This window comes from Sphaeramia orbicularis, chromosome 5 (genome assembly GCF_902148855.1).
Source record: "Sphaeramia orbicularis chromosome 5, fSphaOr1.1, whole genome shotgun sequence".
NCBI lineage: Eukaryota > Metazoa > Chordata > Actinopteri > Kurtiformes > Apogonidae > Sphaeramia > Sphaeramia orbicularis.
In genome coordinates, this window is record NC_043961.1 from 2,894,375 (window position 1) to 2,911,231 (window position 16,857).

Genomic DNA, 16,857 nt, shown 5'->3' on the forward strand with positions numbered 1-16,857 from the left:
AAAAATCTCATTAAATGATGAAAATACTTACTTTTATAAACTATCCAAACAAAAGAGATGTGAATAACCTGAAAAAACTGAAACTTCTTAAGAAAAATAAGTGTAATTTTAACAATATTCTGCCTCAACTTCTCATTTCTACATGTGCATTATGGATCAGATCTACAAAGACACTAAACACTGAGGAACAGGCAGAAAAGACTTACAATTGTGTTGAATTTTCTTTAGACATTTCAGGTTGTTCATATTTGTTCAGGTTATTCACATTTTAGTGTTACAGGATAGTTAAGAAATGTAAATATTTTCATAATTTAATGTTATTTTTTGCAGTAAAACAGACAAAAATCTGAAGTTTATCGGCATAATGTAATATTTTTTTTCACATCAAACCGAGAAGAAAACATGGAGTCGTTATTTTTTGTAGGTTATTCTGCTGTTATAATTTTTACTTGGCATCATATTGGTCTGTATGTGGAACCTGAACTAAAATGAGTTCCACAGCCTGGACTGGGGAATTCAAATTCATCCCAGGGGCCGGATTGGAACCTTTGGCCCCCAGGCTGCATTTGTGACACCGCTGTATTAAGGTACATCGGCTAAAATGTGCTTAGAGGTCTTATTTGTGTCTTTGTGCATATGAAATCAGTCTCAGTGAATCCAAAGGAACTTTGTGTTGGTAAATGACAGTTGTTCAAATGGACAGGATTTCAGTTCTGTTCAACATGTTGATGCTCATATGAACTATGTTTTCAGCTCAAAAATGAACCATTTCATCACAATTAATGCTATATTTTCATGTCACAAATGCCCAAGTTCTATTTGAACTGAACTGAGCTGAAAAACAAATCTTCTATTCTTTTAGATTCCCCAGTTTTTCTTCCCAGATTCTCTCCTCCATATCACATGTTTTATTTGTACAGGTTCAATCTGGAGTATGGTGCTGATCCATCCTGCTTCTGTTCCACCAATACATACATGAAGAATGGCACACAGCACTGTTTACATCAACACTTTTACAATAAGAAGCATTTTTATACAGAAAGAACAATTCTATATTGTTCTTTCCTCTTTAGTCTGATGATAAACTATCCAATAAATAATTGTGATCCTACTTTTTGCACAGGGATCATTAGTGTAAACCAGTGTTTCTCAAACTGTGGGGCAGGCCACCCCGGGGGGCGCGAAGGCTTTCCAGGGGGGGCATGGGATCATTCCTCGGTGTTTTGTTTTTTTTTCTTCAGGTTAGAACATGTAGCAGGTGGAACTAATGTTTTAGCGTTGGAGCACCCTGGACTCATTTTAGGGACGTACACCAAACCAATCTACTGTCATGGTGATCTGTCACTAGACTGGACCAAGAGTTTAGGTTTGGACAACGGACAAGGACTGGACTGGAAAAGAAATATGTGCAATGTTTCTGGTTTTGCACAGTTTGTACAGTTTGCACTTTAATGTTCTGAGATGTGCAACGGAAACAGGCTCACTGCAGCCACTGATATTGTTAAAATGTTCATCTTTGTTACCGAAATGTGCCAAAATTACCTTATTGTCATAGTTGTAAGATAATTACACATTTTCTATTTTTAATTGGAAAAATAATGTCTCAGGGAGCAGTTTTGTTGAGGTCATTTATATCGTTCAATCAAAAATTGAAGTTATTTTTAATTTGTACAACAAATTATTCAAGGAAAAGCAAAAAGTATTCTAACGATATTGACGTTTCTTTCAATAAAAGTTATAATTGCACCACAGGTACAATGTTGTTGGGGTTGAGGGGGGCTTGGAGATTTTTCGTGCTCCAAAGGGGGGCCCGACAGAAAAAGACTGAGAATCACTGGTGTAAACGCTGACATGGCTGCAGAGCATCAGTATGATGGGATCCACAACAACCATGTCACATCCGTCCACTGACACATTTAGTGTTTTTGTGTCAGCTGGGATTGTTTTAGATCCACAATACCAACATTTATGAAGAAGAGCACAATTAGCAATAGGAAGTCTAGAAGTTTATTCCTAATAAAGTACTGGGACTGACCAGAGCATCATGGGTAATGTCACGTCCGTCCACCAGCAAAAGTTTTCACATACACGTGCTATTCCAAATCCAATATTTACGAAAATAGAGCTTCCACTGTCAGAGAATATCAGTAGTCTGTACACAAATGGATTAGCATTATTTACACACACTTCTATGCATTTCTGACAACTTTTTTTTTTTTTTTTTGACAAAAATGGCCGCTCATTTGACCTCCTAAGGAAATTTTAGCTGATATGCATGTGTGAATTGTGATGGGCTTTAATGTGGGGCAGCCCCTGAGCTCCAAAAGGGGAAAAGGGGAGTAAAATGTCGTCTTTGTGATGTCTCTATCGCTAAATCGCAGCGCTAGAGTTCCTTCCCAACAGTGCTCTTTGTGCGATGAACTGACCAGCGACCGCAGAACAACAGCACCTTATCAGGGCTTGTAGCTCTCTGTGTTCGATTCTCACCGCGCACACACAAGATAAAAAACAAAAAAAAGGGGGGGGGGGGGAGGAAACTGAGTGTGTATTCTTGATGAGCTTATTCTTTGGACTACGCACTATGGTTCAGTACCCTTGACATCAAAAAGCCAAGAGAACAGAGGAAGAGAGGGGAAGGAAAGCAGAAGAGAGCAAGGCTTTTGTGTATCCAGCCCTGAGAGCTCATTCTCTAATGAGGCCCAGTCAGCAACGCAAGGAGGCTTTGTTCAGCAACTGTGTGTGTCTGTTCACTGTGTGTGTGAATGTGTGTGTGTGTCAATGTCTTATTGACCTCTTTAAAAAGGAGGAAAAAAAAAAGAAAAAATACAAGACTCCAAACACGTATTTCTTCATCCGTCAGTATGATCTGAACAGTGTTCAGCGTTGTGTTGAAGCCTTGAGATTTCACTGAAAAGCAGAGTTTGAACTTTTCTGGTGGTCAGGCACCAGAAAAACGGTAAATAAAAGCCAAATAACTGAAGGACACGTGTTGGACAGAAGCTGTAAAATGTGTTTGGGTGAGAGTTGTTCTTGTGTGCTAACTAGTGCTTTTTTTTTTTAATCGTGATTTTTTTTTTAATCGTGATTAATCGCATGAATTTCTGCAATTAATCACAATTAATCACATAGTTGTTGGGGGGGGGGGGGGGGGGGCATCTACAGTGTGTATTTCCTTTCAGTCATATTTCAGACTGCGGTACTCCGCTGATAAAAATAATTCCACTTGTCAGTGCTTCCAAACACCTGCGTCCTTCTCCCCCCCACCATCTGAAGACATTTCAAATGAAAATGTCCATGGAACAGACCGCTACTGTTACACATGTTTATGTCCACACTAGTTTATTTCCACTTGTGAGTGATTGACAGGAGTCTTAGTCCCACTAATCAGTACTAATACTAATAAGTCCAATAATATGTGATGTTCAGTTGTTCAAAGCAAGCAAAGGGGGCCCTCTAGTGGTGGGAATAAGTGGCACTAACGTATGTTTTGTCCTTGCGGTGTTCCCGTAGTCGGTTTGGACATAAGAAGGAACTAACAGACACGTTTCTTTCACTCTGTTTGTATGACCCCAAAAACGTTTGAACTGTGAGTATTTTATGTTCAGTTGTTGTCAGAATGAATAGTATCAAATATCTCTGATGTGAACCTTTGTTGCTGGATAAAAAGACGTTGTAAATCTTAAATTAAGCTGTAAATGCTAATTCTTAGCATGTCTATGGATTTTCCCATTCAAGTTAGCATCGAGATAAAATGACTGCTTATACAACATTCACATCGTATTGAGTAAAGGTTAGTTCAAAGGCTGGTATATTAGACCTAAACACAACCAATGAATTTACATAAACTTAGCATGAGCCTGCATAAAGAATTAGCAACCCATCTCCGACTGCTAGCATAAACGAATTAGCTCAAACATGTTAATAACATATTGTAATAAACACATCCAAAATAACGTCATAAACATGTTTCTAACGGCACGTTTGCATGTGAAATTATTTAGCAAACAACAGAATGATTGACACATACAGGCGTTGAACTGCAGGAGTTACACACAGTTTGATTCAGCATTACTCGGAAAGTTCGCTCTTTTCTCCTCTCAACACAAGTGTGTGGACTGACAAAATAAAAGCACGAGTTTCAAAATAAGAGTCCGTATGTATAAATCAACTAAGACTTGCTTGAAAGGCAGAACAATAATAAAATGGCGTTAACGTGAGATTAAAAAAATTGTCGGTGTTATTTAATGAATGCGTTAACGCGGTAATAATGCGTTAACTTGCCCAGCCCTAGTGCTAACTTGAAGTTTATTTTGGAGTCTGTGTTCTGCTGAACTCTATTACTAATTTAAGAACTGAATAACACAGATTCTAACACAAACTTCATCCATGCAGTCTTTTATATTATGAATGTTACATCTAATAGTTTAATGTGTAAGATTTGCTCGTGTTTTCATGTGAAGTTTATTTTGGAGTCTGTGTTCTGCTGAGCTCTATTACTAATTTAAAACTGCGTATGACTTTCGTCACCAATTTTTCATCAAATCTGTAAAACCCGAGTCATAGCCTAAGTCAGGGGTGTCCAGTCCTGGTCCTCGAGGGCCGGTATCCTGCATGTTTTAGATGTTTCCTCTTCCAGTCCACCTGACAGTCATTATCAGGCTTCTGCAGAGCTGGATGATAAGATTATCATTTGAATCAGGTGTGTTGGAAGAAGGATACGTCTAAAACAGGGCTGTCAAACTCATTTTAGTTCAGTTCCACATTCAGCTAAATCTGATCTGCAGTGGGCCGAACCAGTAAAATAATAACATCATAATAAATAAATAATGTCAACTCCAAACTTTTCTCTGTGTTTTAGAGCAAAAAAAGTAAATTTACATTATGAAAAGGTTTACATCTACAAACTATCCTTTCAAAGTATGTGAATAACATGAACAAACTGAAAAAATAAGTGTAATTTTAACAAAATTCTGCCTCAGTTTATCATTTCCACATGTACATTAGAACTTACAGATGACAGTGGATCTACAAACACACAAAACATTTCGTAACAGGTGGATTATTGTTAAAATTGTACTGACTTCTCTTAAGATATTTCAGGTTGTTCATATTTTTGTTCAGGTTATTCACTTTTTTTTTTTTGAAATTATGCTTTGTTTTAGTGTAAATACATGAAAATATTTGCATTTACAAAGAGACAATTTGGAGTTGACATTATTTATATGTTATTTTGATAGTATTTTACTGGTCCTGCCCACTTGAGATTGAATTGGTCTGAATGTGGAACCTGAACTAAAAGGATTGATAATATCTTTAGTGGAATTTTTGCATTTCACAAATTCATCCTGCAGGGCCGGACTGGACCCTTTGGCGGGCCGGATTTGGCCCCCGGGATGCATGTTTGACACCTGTGATGTAAAACATGCGGGATACTGGCCCACCCCTGGCCTAAGTATCGCAAATCCATAAGTCTTTCTGTGATTATTCACCTGAATCTCTTCCCTCACGTTGAACAATTTTGAAGTGTACTCCACTATAAACAACCCATTTGATGACAAACACAGCTGATAGGTCACTCGGGCATTTTTGGAAATTCATTGTGATGTGCATTATGGGAAGCAGAACTCCATGCAGCCACATTATTGCTGCAGCAGCAACAAACACAGAAACAGCTTCATTGCGTCTTGCTAGTGCAGTTGCATGGAACTCTGCTTCCCACAATGCACTGCAAAAATGCCTGAGTGACCTATCGGCTGTGTTTGTAAACAAATGGTTAGTTTATGGTGGAGTACACGTTGAAATTGTTCACTGTGAGAGAAGAGATTCAGGTGCATAATCACAGAAAGACTTACCGATTCATGATATTTATACTATAACTCGGGTTTCACAGATTTGATGAAAAGTTTTGACAAAAGCTATATGCAGCTTTAAGAATTGAATATTATAGATTCTAAGACAAACTTCATGCGTGCAATCCGTCATATCATCAGTATTAAAACTAAAGGTTTAACATGTGAGATTTGCTGGTATTTTTGAGTGAAGTTTGTGTTGGAGTCTGTTCAGTGCAGGGCTCCATTACTGAATTAAGAACTGAATAAACACAGGTTTGAGTACAAAAGTCATGTATGCAGCCATCAATATTAAATCTAAAGGTTTAATATATTAGATTCCCTTGTTTTAAAGAGAAGTTTGTGTTGAAGTCTGTTTTCAGCAATAATTTAAGTACTGAATAACGTACATATCGTCAGTGTTAAATCTACAGGTTTAATATGTAAGATTTGCTTTATTGTATTTGTATTGGAGTCCGTTACATACTGGGCTCCATTACTAATTACAGCACTTATGGAACACACCCCCACATATATACCCCCCGCCCCTACACCATGTACATACCCCCACTCCAACCACAAATAACTTTATTTTATGAAGGGCCCACTACGTTTCCCTTTCACGGGGCTAGCGGTGCCCCAGACTGTAATGAAATGCTAATAGTTCTGTCTTTCTGTCTTAAAATAATCCCAAGAACATCATCATTCCCTCCTGTCGTATGTCCTCTTCCATGTTGCGGGTTGTGTTTTGCGGTTGTTGCTATGTTGTTTCTCCTTTGTTTTTGTGAGATCACTATTGATCACGCAAGATTTCTTGTTTGGAGGGCTAGATTCTAGATCGGTGGTGGGATAGAATTGTTATGTGTGTGCTGTGTTTAGATTAATCGGAGCACACCACCAACGTTATTACCATTAACGAATACTAGAGAAAAAACAAAAACTAGGATTCAAAAACCATTTTCATTAACTGAAATAAATAAAAAAGTAGAATTAAAAGAAAAAAAGATAACTAATTGAAACTGTATTGTGTTCTTACAAAACTAACTAAAATGTTTAAAAAGTGGGGATAAAATTCCCTTCGTTTTCATCTTTGTCAATGTCGGATTGATACGCAATCGATTTCTTTGGCTCTATCTGTTTTCTGTGCTGTCACCATACGACACTTTTTGGTCCGTCACTTGTGGTTTCCAGTCGTCTTCCTGTCCCCACTCTACCTGGAAACATGGAGACTAAAGTTGGGAGAAAGCAGCAGAGTCCTGTCTGGGATTTATTTGAATACGACGACAGAGAAGAAGAGAAAAGAGATAAAAAAAACAAAAAAAAACAACTAAAACTAAAACTAAGAATTTAGAAAATAAAAAGAAAATTAATAAAAAACTAGCAAACCTGCTCTAAAAACGAATTAAAACGAACTGAATTAGAGAAAGAAAAGTCAACGCTAAATAAAATGAAAGTATGAGGGGTGTGATTTTACAGGTCCACACTTCCATCCAATATGGCTGACTTCCTGTTGGGTTTAGGGCGGGGCCATAAGGTAATTTTTTACTTGTCCTACCATGAGCTATGTCTGTACTAAGTTTCATGTTTATATGTGGAAAAAAATTTGGGGAGGGCTTCCATCCGCGTAATGTATTTTGATTTTTGAGGGGGCGCTGCCGAGTCATTTTGCAATATTTTTTCTTAGCAACTTCAGATAAAAAAAATTTTTGCCAGGCTTGAATTTTTGGTCAAATAAAATTGACTTTTTGTTAACGTTCAGGGGGTCAAATTTGTGTTCAGGCCTAACTAAACTGTATTGAAAAATCCAAAACTATTATAACCTTGCACACCACACACAGTACAATCAAAACTGTTCAATTCCGGATTTTTTATCTTCACATATTGGGTCTGGAACAGATAAAAAATCTCTTCACATCTAGAAAATCCTCATGTGCGCTTAAATTGACAGTTATAGTTGCCATTGAGTGTGCGTTCTTTAATTTGTACCTACTAACCTCTGGACAAGGTGTTATTGAAGCTTTGAGGGGTTTTTTTTTTTTTTTTTGGACCTCACACATAAACACAGTGTTCGGTCTTTACACTAATCAAAAGAAGCGGCTTCAGCCTTTTGAATGAGCTGATATATGGATGACGGTGTGCGCTGTCAGAGCCACCTCTCCTCTCTTTGTGCCACTTGTTGTTTTGAAGACAGAGGAGATGTCACCTTGTCATGCTGCGTGTCAGCTTTGGATGTCGGCTCTTTTTTTTCCCTCGTGTCCAGCATCATTATCCAGACAGTTCGCTTTCATCGGTACAGTATGTGCAGCTACGGTCACTGACTGTTTCTCCAGTGCGGTCACATTTACACACTGCTCTCAGCTTTTCCAGATGGAGGTGGTCGGGCTGAACAAGTACTTGAAATATTATCAAAATCACAATCAGAATCAGTTTACTTGCCCTTTGCAGAAAAGCTACATTGGAAAACGAGTTGCAAGAGCTCAGCATAAAAATACATAAAAGGCAGTACAAGGTAAAAATAAATAAATAAAAGAAAAATACATGCATAACAGTGTTAAAGAGACAGGTGCCACCGTAGATGAACTGACACTCACTTGGACAAAGTGCATGAATGTAAAGTGCGTTATTAAATATAAATAAGTGAATAATTGTGGTACAATGCTAAAATTGGGGCAATAGTATAGGTTAATTGCTGTATAAAGTTAATTAAAAAGGTGTAAAAGGACTGAGGGGTAGGATTAAATAAGTTTATACTTCTTCCTACTCCTTTTCGACCATGCAAAATTCAGACTTGTATGTGTTTGAAGATAGATTCTGTCCATTCAAATGTTATTTTGTTTATGTCTTAACTTGCTTTGTTTTGTTTTATTTTCTTTGCATGTTTGAAATAAAATAAAATGAAATTAAATTAAATATAAATGTCCAAAATATAGGTACTGCTTTTTTGTGACCAATGTGAAATGTGTCATTCATCCTGTTACAAATAATATACTTCACTGGAAAGATTTTTGTAGTTAAAATTAAATACCGAAATTATTATTCCCAATAAAATAGAAGTAAAATACTGCTCTCAGCTTTTTCAGATGGAGGTGTTCAGGCTGAACAAGTACTTGAAATATTATCAGAATCAGAATCAGTTTATTTGCCATTTGCAGAAAAAAAAACTGCATTGGAAAACGAGTTGCAAGAGCTCAGCATAAAAATACATAAAAGACAGTACAAGGTAAAAAAAAAAAAAAAAAAAAAACTATGAAAAATGACATGTATAACAGTGATAAACAGACAGGTGCCCCCAGAGATCAACCAACACTCACTTGGACAAAGTGCATGAATATAAAGTGTGTTATTAAATAGAAATAAATAAATATAAATATCCAAAATGTAAGAACTGCATTTTTGTGACCAATATGAAATGTGTCATTCATCCTATTACAAATAATATACTTCACTGGAAAGATTTTTGTAGTTAAAATTAAATACCAAAATTATTATTCCCAATAAAATAATAGCTGTAATACATTAAACTTTTTTTTATACAATATATAAATAGTTTTGTGTAAGGTGCGAGACTTAAAATACATGAAACTTTAAGTAGGTGACGTGACAAGATCAAATATGATACAATTTCGCCACATTTAATTAACAGCAATAATTTAAATTAATGTACAGTCTACTCTCGTTATACCGCCAACTTCCGTTCACGGCCAAATTGGCGGTATAGCGAAAATGGCGTTACAACGGGTTGCGTCCATAATGTGCATGTCTTTACTATATGATGTCTATGCTGCCTCCGTTAACCCGTTCTAATTGCGTTTCTAAATAAATCTTGATTCTGTTATGTTGTAAGGCAGGGATCGGCAACCTTTAACACTCAAAGAGCCATTTCGACCCGGTTTCCACGCCGGTTTCCGCGGGAAATCAATGGTATAAGTGTTGTTTGTGCATGGAACTGGGCTGGCGGATGGCGATAGGCGGAAATGGCGGTAGCTAATGGAATAATGCATTGGGGATTTTTGTGCAATGGTTTTGGTCGGCGGTGAGCGAAAATGGCGGTATAACGGCGGGCGGTTTAACGAGAGTAGACTGTATATGCAATTGGTGATTTTCTTAATGTATTTCCTTAGTTGCATAATTTAAAAATGTATTAACGTAATTTCATATTCAACCTGATTTTATTTAAATGTAATATATGAAGTTATTTTCAATAATTTTAATACATTTATTAAATATATGGTTCCCTAGAGAGCTAAACACACTGCAGCTAATAAAAACACATGCAAATATCATCCATTTGACAACACGTGCATTTTACAATAGAAAGAAACGGCGTACAAACACATGTTTTGTCTATTTATGTGTGTTTTCTTATGCTGCAATGCACTGAACTTTTCTTAACCAATGTATGAACGACTGAAGAATTTAATGTGATTCTTTGATGTTACTTTAAGAACCTGTGTATACGGATGAATGAATGTGTGAGAATAGATATATAAATATAAAAGAGTAATGTAAAAGGAAGAGGGATTTATTTATTTATTTATTTATTTATTTATTTATTTATTTATTTATTTAAATTAATAATATTTTATGGAGAGGGGGTGAGATTAAATAAATTGCACTTCTTCCCAGCCCCCTTTCAGGCATCCTAATGGAACTATTGTGCTGTTCTTCTAAGATTGTTATGATTGTTGATATTTGGATGATCATTTCGGTTTGCTTGCTTGCATTTATGTTAAATTTCATTGCATGTTCGTAATAAATGACTAAATGAAATCACTAAAACCTGTTCTGAACACTTTTAATAAACACAAACTAAACAAGAAAAGCACTCGGAGAGCGCATACCTCCACCAAGACCCCCCCCCCCATCACCACCAAAATGCAATCATTTCTTCCTTGTGCCAGTATCAACATTTCCTGAAAATTTCCTGAAAATCCATCCATAACTTTTTGAGTTATCCTGCTAACAAACAAACAAACAAACAAACACACAAAGCAAAGCGATCACCATACCTCCTGGCTGAGATAATAAAATCAACTATTTTTGATTATTGATTGATTTGTGTCCTTAAAATATGCCATTTGGTCAAAACGAGGATAATCTGAGGATGATGTGTCTGATGCATGATTATTAAGTTACTGACACTTGTTATAAATGGTAGTAAAGTGAAGATTTTGATGCTAAAATACGCAACAACTCGCTCCTTAACTTTAGAAATGACACGAAACACTGACAACAATGCTTTCCGGTCCTGTCTGTCTTTGTTTTGTGGGTGGCCTTTTCGTCACCCCCGTCATTAATCTGTCCCCAGGTCACATATTCAGGACTTCATAGAGGACTATAAAGCTGACTTTGTTGGAAAGTGTCTAAAGGTAATGAATGCTCTTATCAAACCACTATCACACCTGTTAACGGGTTGATGCCTGATCTCTATCACGTCTGTCTGGACTGCAGCGAGGGTTACCTGTAACAACATACTAATTATGCAAATGAAGCCGCTGTACGATGGGAATTGAAGAGGCTCTTTGTACTTCCCCTCTTGAGAGGAGAGGAGAGGAGAAGAGACGGTGGAGGGTGGGGGTGGAGGTGTTCGGGGGGGCGGTTGGTTTGTTAGGTCAGAGGTAACAGAAGAGTAGAAAAGACAGGCGTTAGTGTTGAGGGAGAGTCAGTCAGCATGACTTGTGTCAGCAGCTCAGTTCCAGTCAGGGAGTGGATCTACTCACATCCATTTGTCACCAACAGGTCAGTACGCCAAACTGGAGGTGCATGGAGCGTGGAGCAGGTAGCAAAGAGCATTCTCTGAACTTTAAATTTGAGCTTGAAATCACTGTTTTTGCACGTTACGGTTTATTTTCTGCACCTTACAGCGTTTGAGTCTAAAGTGATTTTTAGACTTAACCTCCTAAGATCCAGGAAATGTCAGAAAGTACAAGCTTTTTTTGTTTTTTTTTTATTAAATAAGTGCCTATACTGGAAACATTATGATGCAACAGTTTTTTCAGATGCAGTTTTTAAAATTTTTATAGAATGTCCTTTGTGGTGGATAGTTTTCTTTTCTTTTTTCCACCAGAGTGTGAATGTGAGAGCGAATGAATAATGGGTCAATAATGTAAAGCACTTTGGGTGTCTAGAAAAGTGCTATAGAAATCCAATCCATTTTTTTTTTTTTTTGTATAAAGTTGTGAAACTCTTGTCTACAAATGTGGACAGAAAACCTATAGCTGGATCTGAGGAGGATAAATGTTTCCTCTATAGATGCGACTCCAGACAGGCAGGTTTAAAAGAGGCAGATGAGTCACAGAGATGTTTGTCAGAAGAAAAAAAAAACAAACATTTAAGATTAAATGCAGTCGCTTTCACTGATGTTTCAGTTGCTGGAAGCTGTTGCCGTGATCAGCCCGAGCCAGGCCCTGTGGGCAGAAAGGCACTAACCGGCATGGAATGCTGAATTGTTTTATCATCCCTAAGCAAATACTGCTAACTGTGAAACATTTCCCCAAACATTTGTTTATACATCGGTTCGCACTTGTCTTAACACGACTGCACAGCAGGTTTGAAACTTACTGTAAGAGCTCTGCCGTTGGCACAAAGCACCACCGACAGCAAAAAAAAAAAAAAACACAAAGTGAGAAAATTTACTGCAAATGTTGAAAGTGTGATGAAACTGGTTATGGAAATATGCAAAGATCAGGCTGTGAAATGTTTTACACTTGTCTTCTTTAATTTCGTTTATAGGCAGCCAGCTGACTGAGACATGTTGTGGTTTGGTGTTTTTGAAGCGTTCCTGCAGGGAACCTTCTGCCATTACAGCTGTCAGTCTCAGGGCTGACAATGAGAACGTCTTTATTTGTTTATCACCGAGTCAAACCTCTTTAGATGTCTAACACTTCAACCACTGAGACTGGCTCCTGGCACTTTCCCTCTTGTCTATTGTGCTACACCCTGCTATTCTGCCTCGGGCACTAGTTGGAAAGCGACAAGGACGAAATAAACCCAACAAGCTGCTTCTGTCGGGAGGAGGAAGAAAAAAAAAAAAAAAACTGTGAGAGAAAGAATAAGGAAACAAAGAAAGAAAACAAAAGAAAAGAAAGGGAGAACAACAGAGGGATTTCCATTGCCAATACCCCTGGGGGGAAATGAGGGGTTTTACATGTTACAACTTGTTGGGTAACTGAAGGTTTTGTGCGAAGTGTTTCTTGTGTCGTGGGAAGTGTATGGTTTCACTGTTGTCAGCGCTCAAAGGAGAGGAGCAGATTTTTATCTGGTTCCCTCCATCCACTGTCATCCTCCATCGCCCTGTTCTCTGCTGCCACAGGAGTGTTGTGTTCGCAGCAGGAGCGTGGTGCGTTCAGGAGCAGGGCCATTACTGTGGTCAGTGTGATACTCAGACACTCTGGACTCATCAAAAACTTCACCCTGTGCAAATAGTTTTCATCTCATCTTAAAGTCTGTCACAGATTTTCACTCAGGCTGACTGAGGCGAGTGCAGGTCAAGGTTCTTTATTTTTTATTATAGTTTAGTTTTATTTAGTTTTGACTTTTTTTCTCTAATTCAGTTCGTTTTAATTTGTTTTTAGAGCAGGTTTGATAGTTTTTATTAGGTTTTGTTATTTTCTAAATGCTTAGTTGTAGTTCAGTTTTAGTTTTGTCGTCTCTTTTCTGTTCTTCTCTGTCGTCGTATTCAAATAAATCCCAGACAGGACTCTGCTGCTTTCTCCCAACTTTAGTCTCCATGTTTCCAGGTAGAGTGGGGACCAGAAGACGACTGGAAACCACAAGTGACGGACCCTTAAATATCGTATGGTGCCGCTAGCTAAAATTGCTTGAGGGAAATAGATCGATTTCATATCAATCCGACGCTGACAAAGACGAAAATGAAGGGAATTTATCCATAATTTTTATACGTTTTAGTTAGTTTTGTAAACACACAATACAGTTTCAGTTAGTTTTCATTTTTCCTTTTAATTATAGTTTTATTTCAGTTAACGAAAATGTTTTTACTATTCTAGTTTTCGTCATTTCGTTAGTTTTCGTTAACGATAATAACCTTGGTGCAGATTCAGACCTTTTTTCTTTTTACTCCCAATTCACCACTAGTCACTTTTCCATTGATCCTCAAATTGCGCAAATATAACTTTCGCATAAAAATTTACCTAATGGAAAAACGACAATTTCGCCAAAAGTCTTGTTTTCCGATTAAAAGATTTTGCTCTGACAAGAGGTGGTTTTTCAGGTGTAGCACAAATGGTATATCCAACTAAACTGCAATGGGAAGACCTGTTTTTGTAACTATCTTACGTTACCTTACCTTACCTTACCTTATCTTATCTTATCTTATCTTATCTTATCTTATCTTATCTTATCTTATCTTATCTTATCTTATCTTATCTTATCTTATCTTATCTTATCTTATCTTACTGACAAAAACAGTGCTTTTATTCATTCCATGTTTTCTTTTCTGTCTGTTTTAGTCACATGATACACACAGGAGTTAGGACTGGATTGTATAACCATTGTTTTTGACAACTTTTGATGGTCTAATAAGTTTTTCCGTGACTGTATATAATTCTATATACAGACTATTATTCTTTTGATTTGTATAACAGCAATCGCTTTTTCATTGACCCTCAAATTGCGCAATTGGGGTGGCCATGGCTCAGGTGGTAGGGCAGGTCGTCCAATAACCAAAGGGTTGGCGGTTTGAATCCCGCTCTGTCCTAGTCAGTCCGTTGTGTCCTCGGGCAAGGCACTTCCCCCTCCTTGTCTCCAGTGCCACTCACACTGGTGTGTGAATGTGTATGAATGTTTGGTGGTGGGAGGGGCCGTAGACATGAATTGTCAGCCATGCTTCTGTCAGTCTGCCCCAGGACAACTGTAGATACAGATGTACTTTACCACCACCAGAGGGAGGATGTGAGAGCGAATGAAGAATGGATGAATAATGTAAAGCGCTTTGGGTGTCTAGAAAAGCACTATATAAAATCTAATCCATTATTATTATTATTATTGTTATTATTATTATTATTAATAAATATAACTTGCACATGAAAATGTACCTAACGGAGAAACGACTATTTCGCCAAAAGTCTCATTTTTCAATTAAAAGTTTTTGTGCTGGTAAGAGGTGGTTTTTCAGGTGCAGCGCAAATGGTATATCACGCAAAACTGCAATGGAAAGACCTTTTTTCGCAACTAGAGTCAGGTGAATAAAAAAAACGGATGTTGACGTACGTTACAACAAGTGAAGAAGAAGAAGAAACATGTTGCGTTATGTCTGGACACACCAGGAAACCCAATCATTTTTAATTTTGTACGAGATAGAGGGGTAATATATAATAATAATGAATATATCTGTAAATAAACACCATATTTACGTTCGTCGCCATGTTTATGGATGACTTCTCATGTCATCTTGCAATAAATAAACAAATCATCGCGTTTGGGATTGAATGGAAAAACCAACATTATGCACTTCTGTTTTTTCGACATTTAGTAAATATGGGTAAAGTTTTGCACAGATGTCCAATGGCAAAGCGAATAGTGATTGTTAAATGAAAATTATCACCAATTTTAAGGAGTCATGTCCTATTGCATATCCTCCTGAGACCCACTAATGCATTTTTGTCCTCTGTAGGGAACAAAAGTTCGACAGTTTTACTTAAAAAATGCTGTCCATTGCAAAGGACATTCCATTAAAAAATAAATAAATAAATAAATAAATAAATAAATAAGAATAATTTTAAAAATGCATCTGGAAAAAAATGTTGCATTATGCAGTTTCCGATCAAGACAATTGTTTAATGTAAAAAAGCAAAAGATTTTCACTTTACGGGTCTCAGGAGGATATCATTGGAAAAGTTGACATTATCAATCTGTATTTTTAAAGCTTCTGTATTTTTGTGTTTAATTGCAGCACGAAAAGAATGAACAAAAAAAATCTCATCTCTCCTTAAGTCATGTTTCTCTATTCCTAAAGTACAATTATTTGTAGTTCTGTAAATCACTGCTTCATTATTTAGATTTCAGAGTTAATAGAGGACTAATATCTGTCATGTGGCTGGTTTGTTTGTTGTGGTTGGCAGTTTGCTCACCTACCTGCTAGCTTGAACTGCAAGAAATTCTGCTTAATTAAAAATGCCTTTTCAGAGAGACTGCTCTTCTGTGGTTGAGGGTAATAAATTATATTTATTAAACCAGCAAAGGATTTAGTTACATAGATGTTTCATTAATTACCTGTCCATGAAGCACAACCTGGACTGGTAGCATAACTTGGCTACACTAGCTAATGTTATCGTTGTCATTCGCCTGCTAACAACTGTTACACAACTTTTACGTATTATGTGATGTTTATTTTGCTGCTTTATTTGGTAACAACTTTTAGCAGGTAGATGATATTACCTGGCAATGTTTACAGCATTTCCTATTTAGTCACACAGCCATTGCTTTCAGTAAGTTAGTGTTAGCTTTTGTATAAGCTAATGCTAATCCCAATGTTAATCGTTGATGACTTTTATTGTTATCATTGTCAAGGGACGATTTGAGTCTCCAGACGATGTCAGTCGCACATTCATAGAAGCATTTATCTCTGTCGGCCATCTTTTACAACACACTACGGCAACCTCGCTAGGACAAACGACTCGCTAAGGTGCCACGATTACCCTCCACTGCTCAGTTTCCCCAGATTTAGATCAAAACTTTTGGCTCTCAGCTGTGAAAGAAACCAAAAGTAAGCATATAAATTGACTCTCGAAGTCACTTCTGTTCGCTACAAAGATTCTCCTTGAAGGTAAAGTCGAGTCTCTGTACTTTTACATAATTTGACTCATACAATAGTGATTTGTCCTAGCGAGGTTGCCGTAGCGAGTTGTAAAAGATGGCCGACAGAGATAAACTGACCGTGGCTCAGGAGGTAACCGTCCAGTAACCGAAGGGATGGCGGTTTGAATCCCGCTCTGTCCTAGTCTCTTTACTGTTGTGTCCTTGGGCAGGACACTTCCCCTCCCTGCCTCCAGTGCTGCTGCTCACACTGTAT

The 16,857-nt window shown here is 37.3% G+C and overlaps 1 protein-coding gene across 4 annotated transcripts in view; it reads left to right on the top strand.

Moving 5' to 3' along the window:
* The window catches only part of LOC115420078 (transcription factor SOX-13), a 174,649-nt gene that overhangs the window by 65,106 nt on the left and 92,686 nt on the right, over positions 1-16,857 (top strand). Inside the window, exon 1 of one of the 4 annotated variants that reach the window (XM_030135283.1) lies at positions 11,523-11,567. The exons of the other annotated variants lie outside the window; for them this stretch is intronic. The gene's annotated coding sequence lies outside the window, so the exon portion shown is untranslated. Of the gene's footprint in view, positions 1-11,522; positions 11,568-16,857 lie in introns of those variants that run through there. 4 annotated transcript variants of the gene reach the window in all.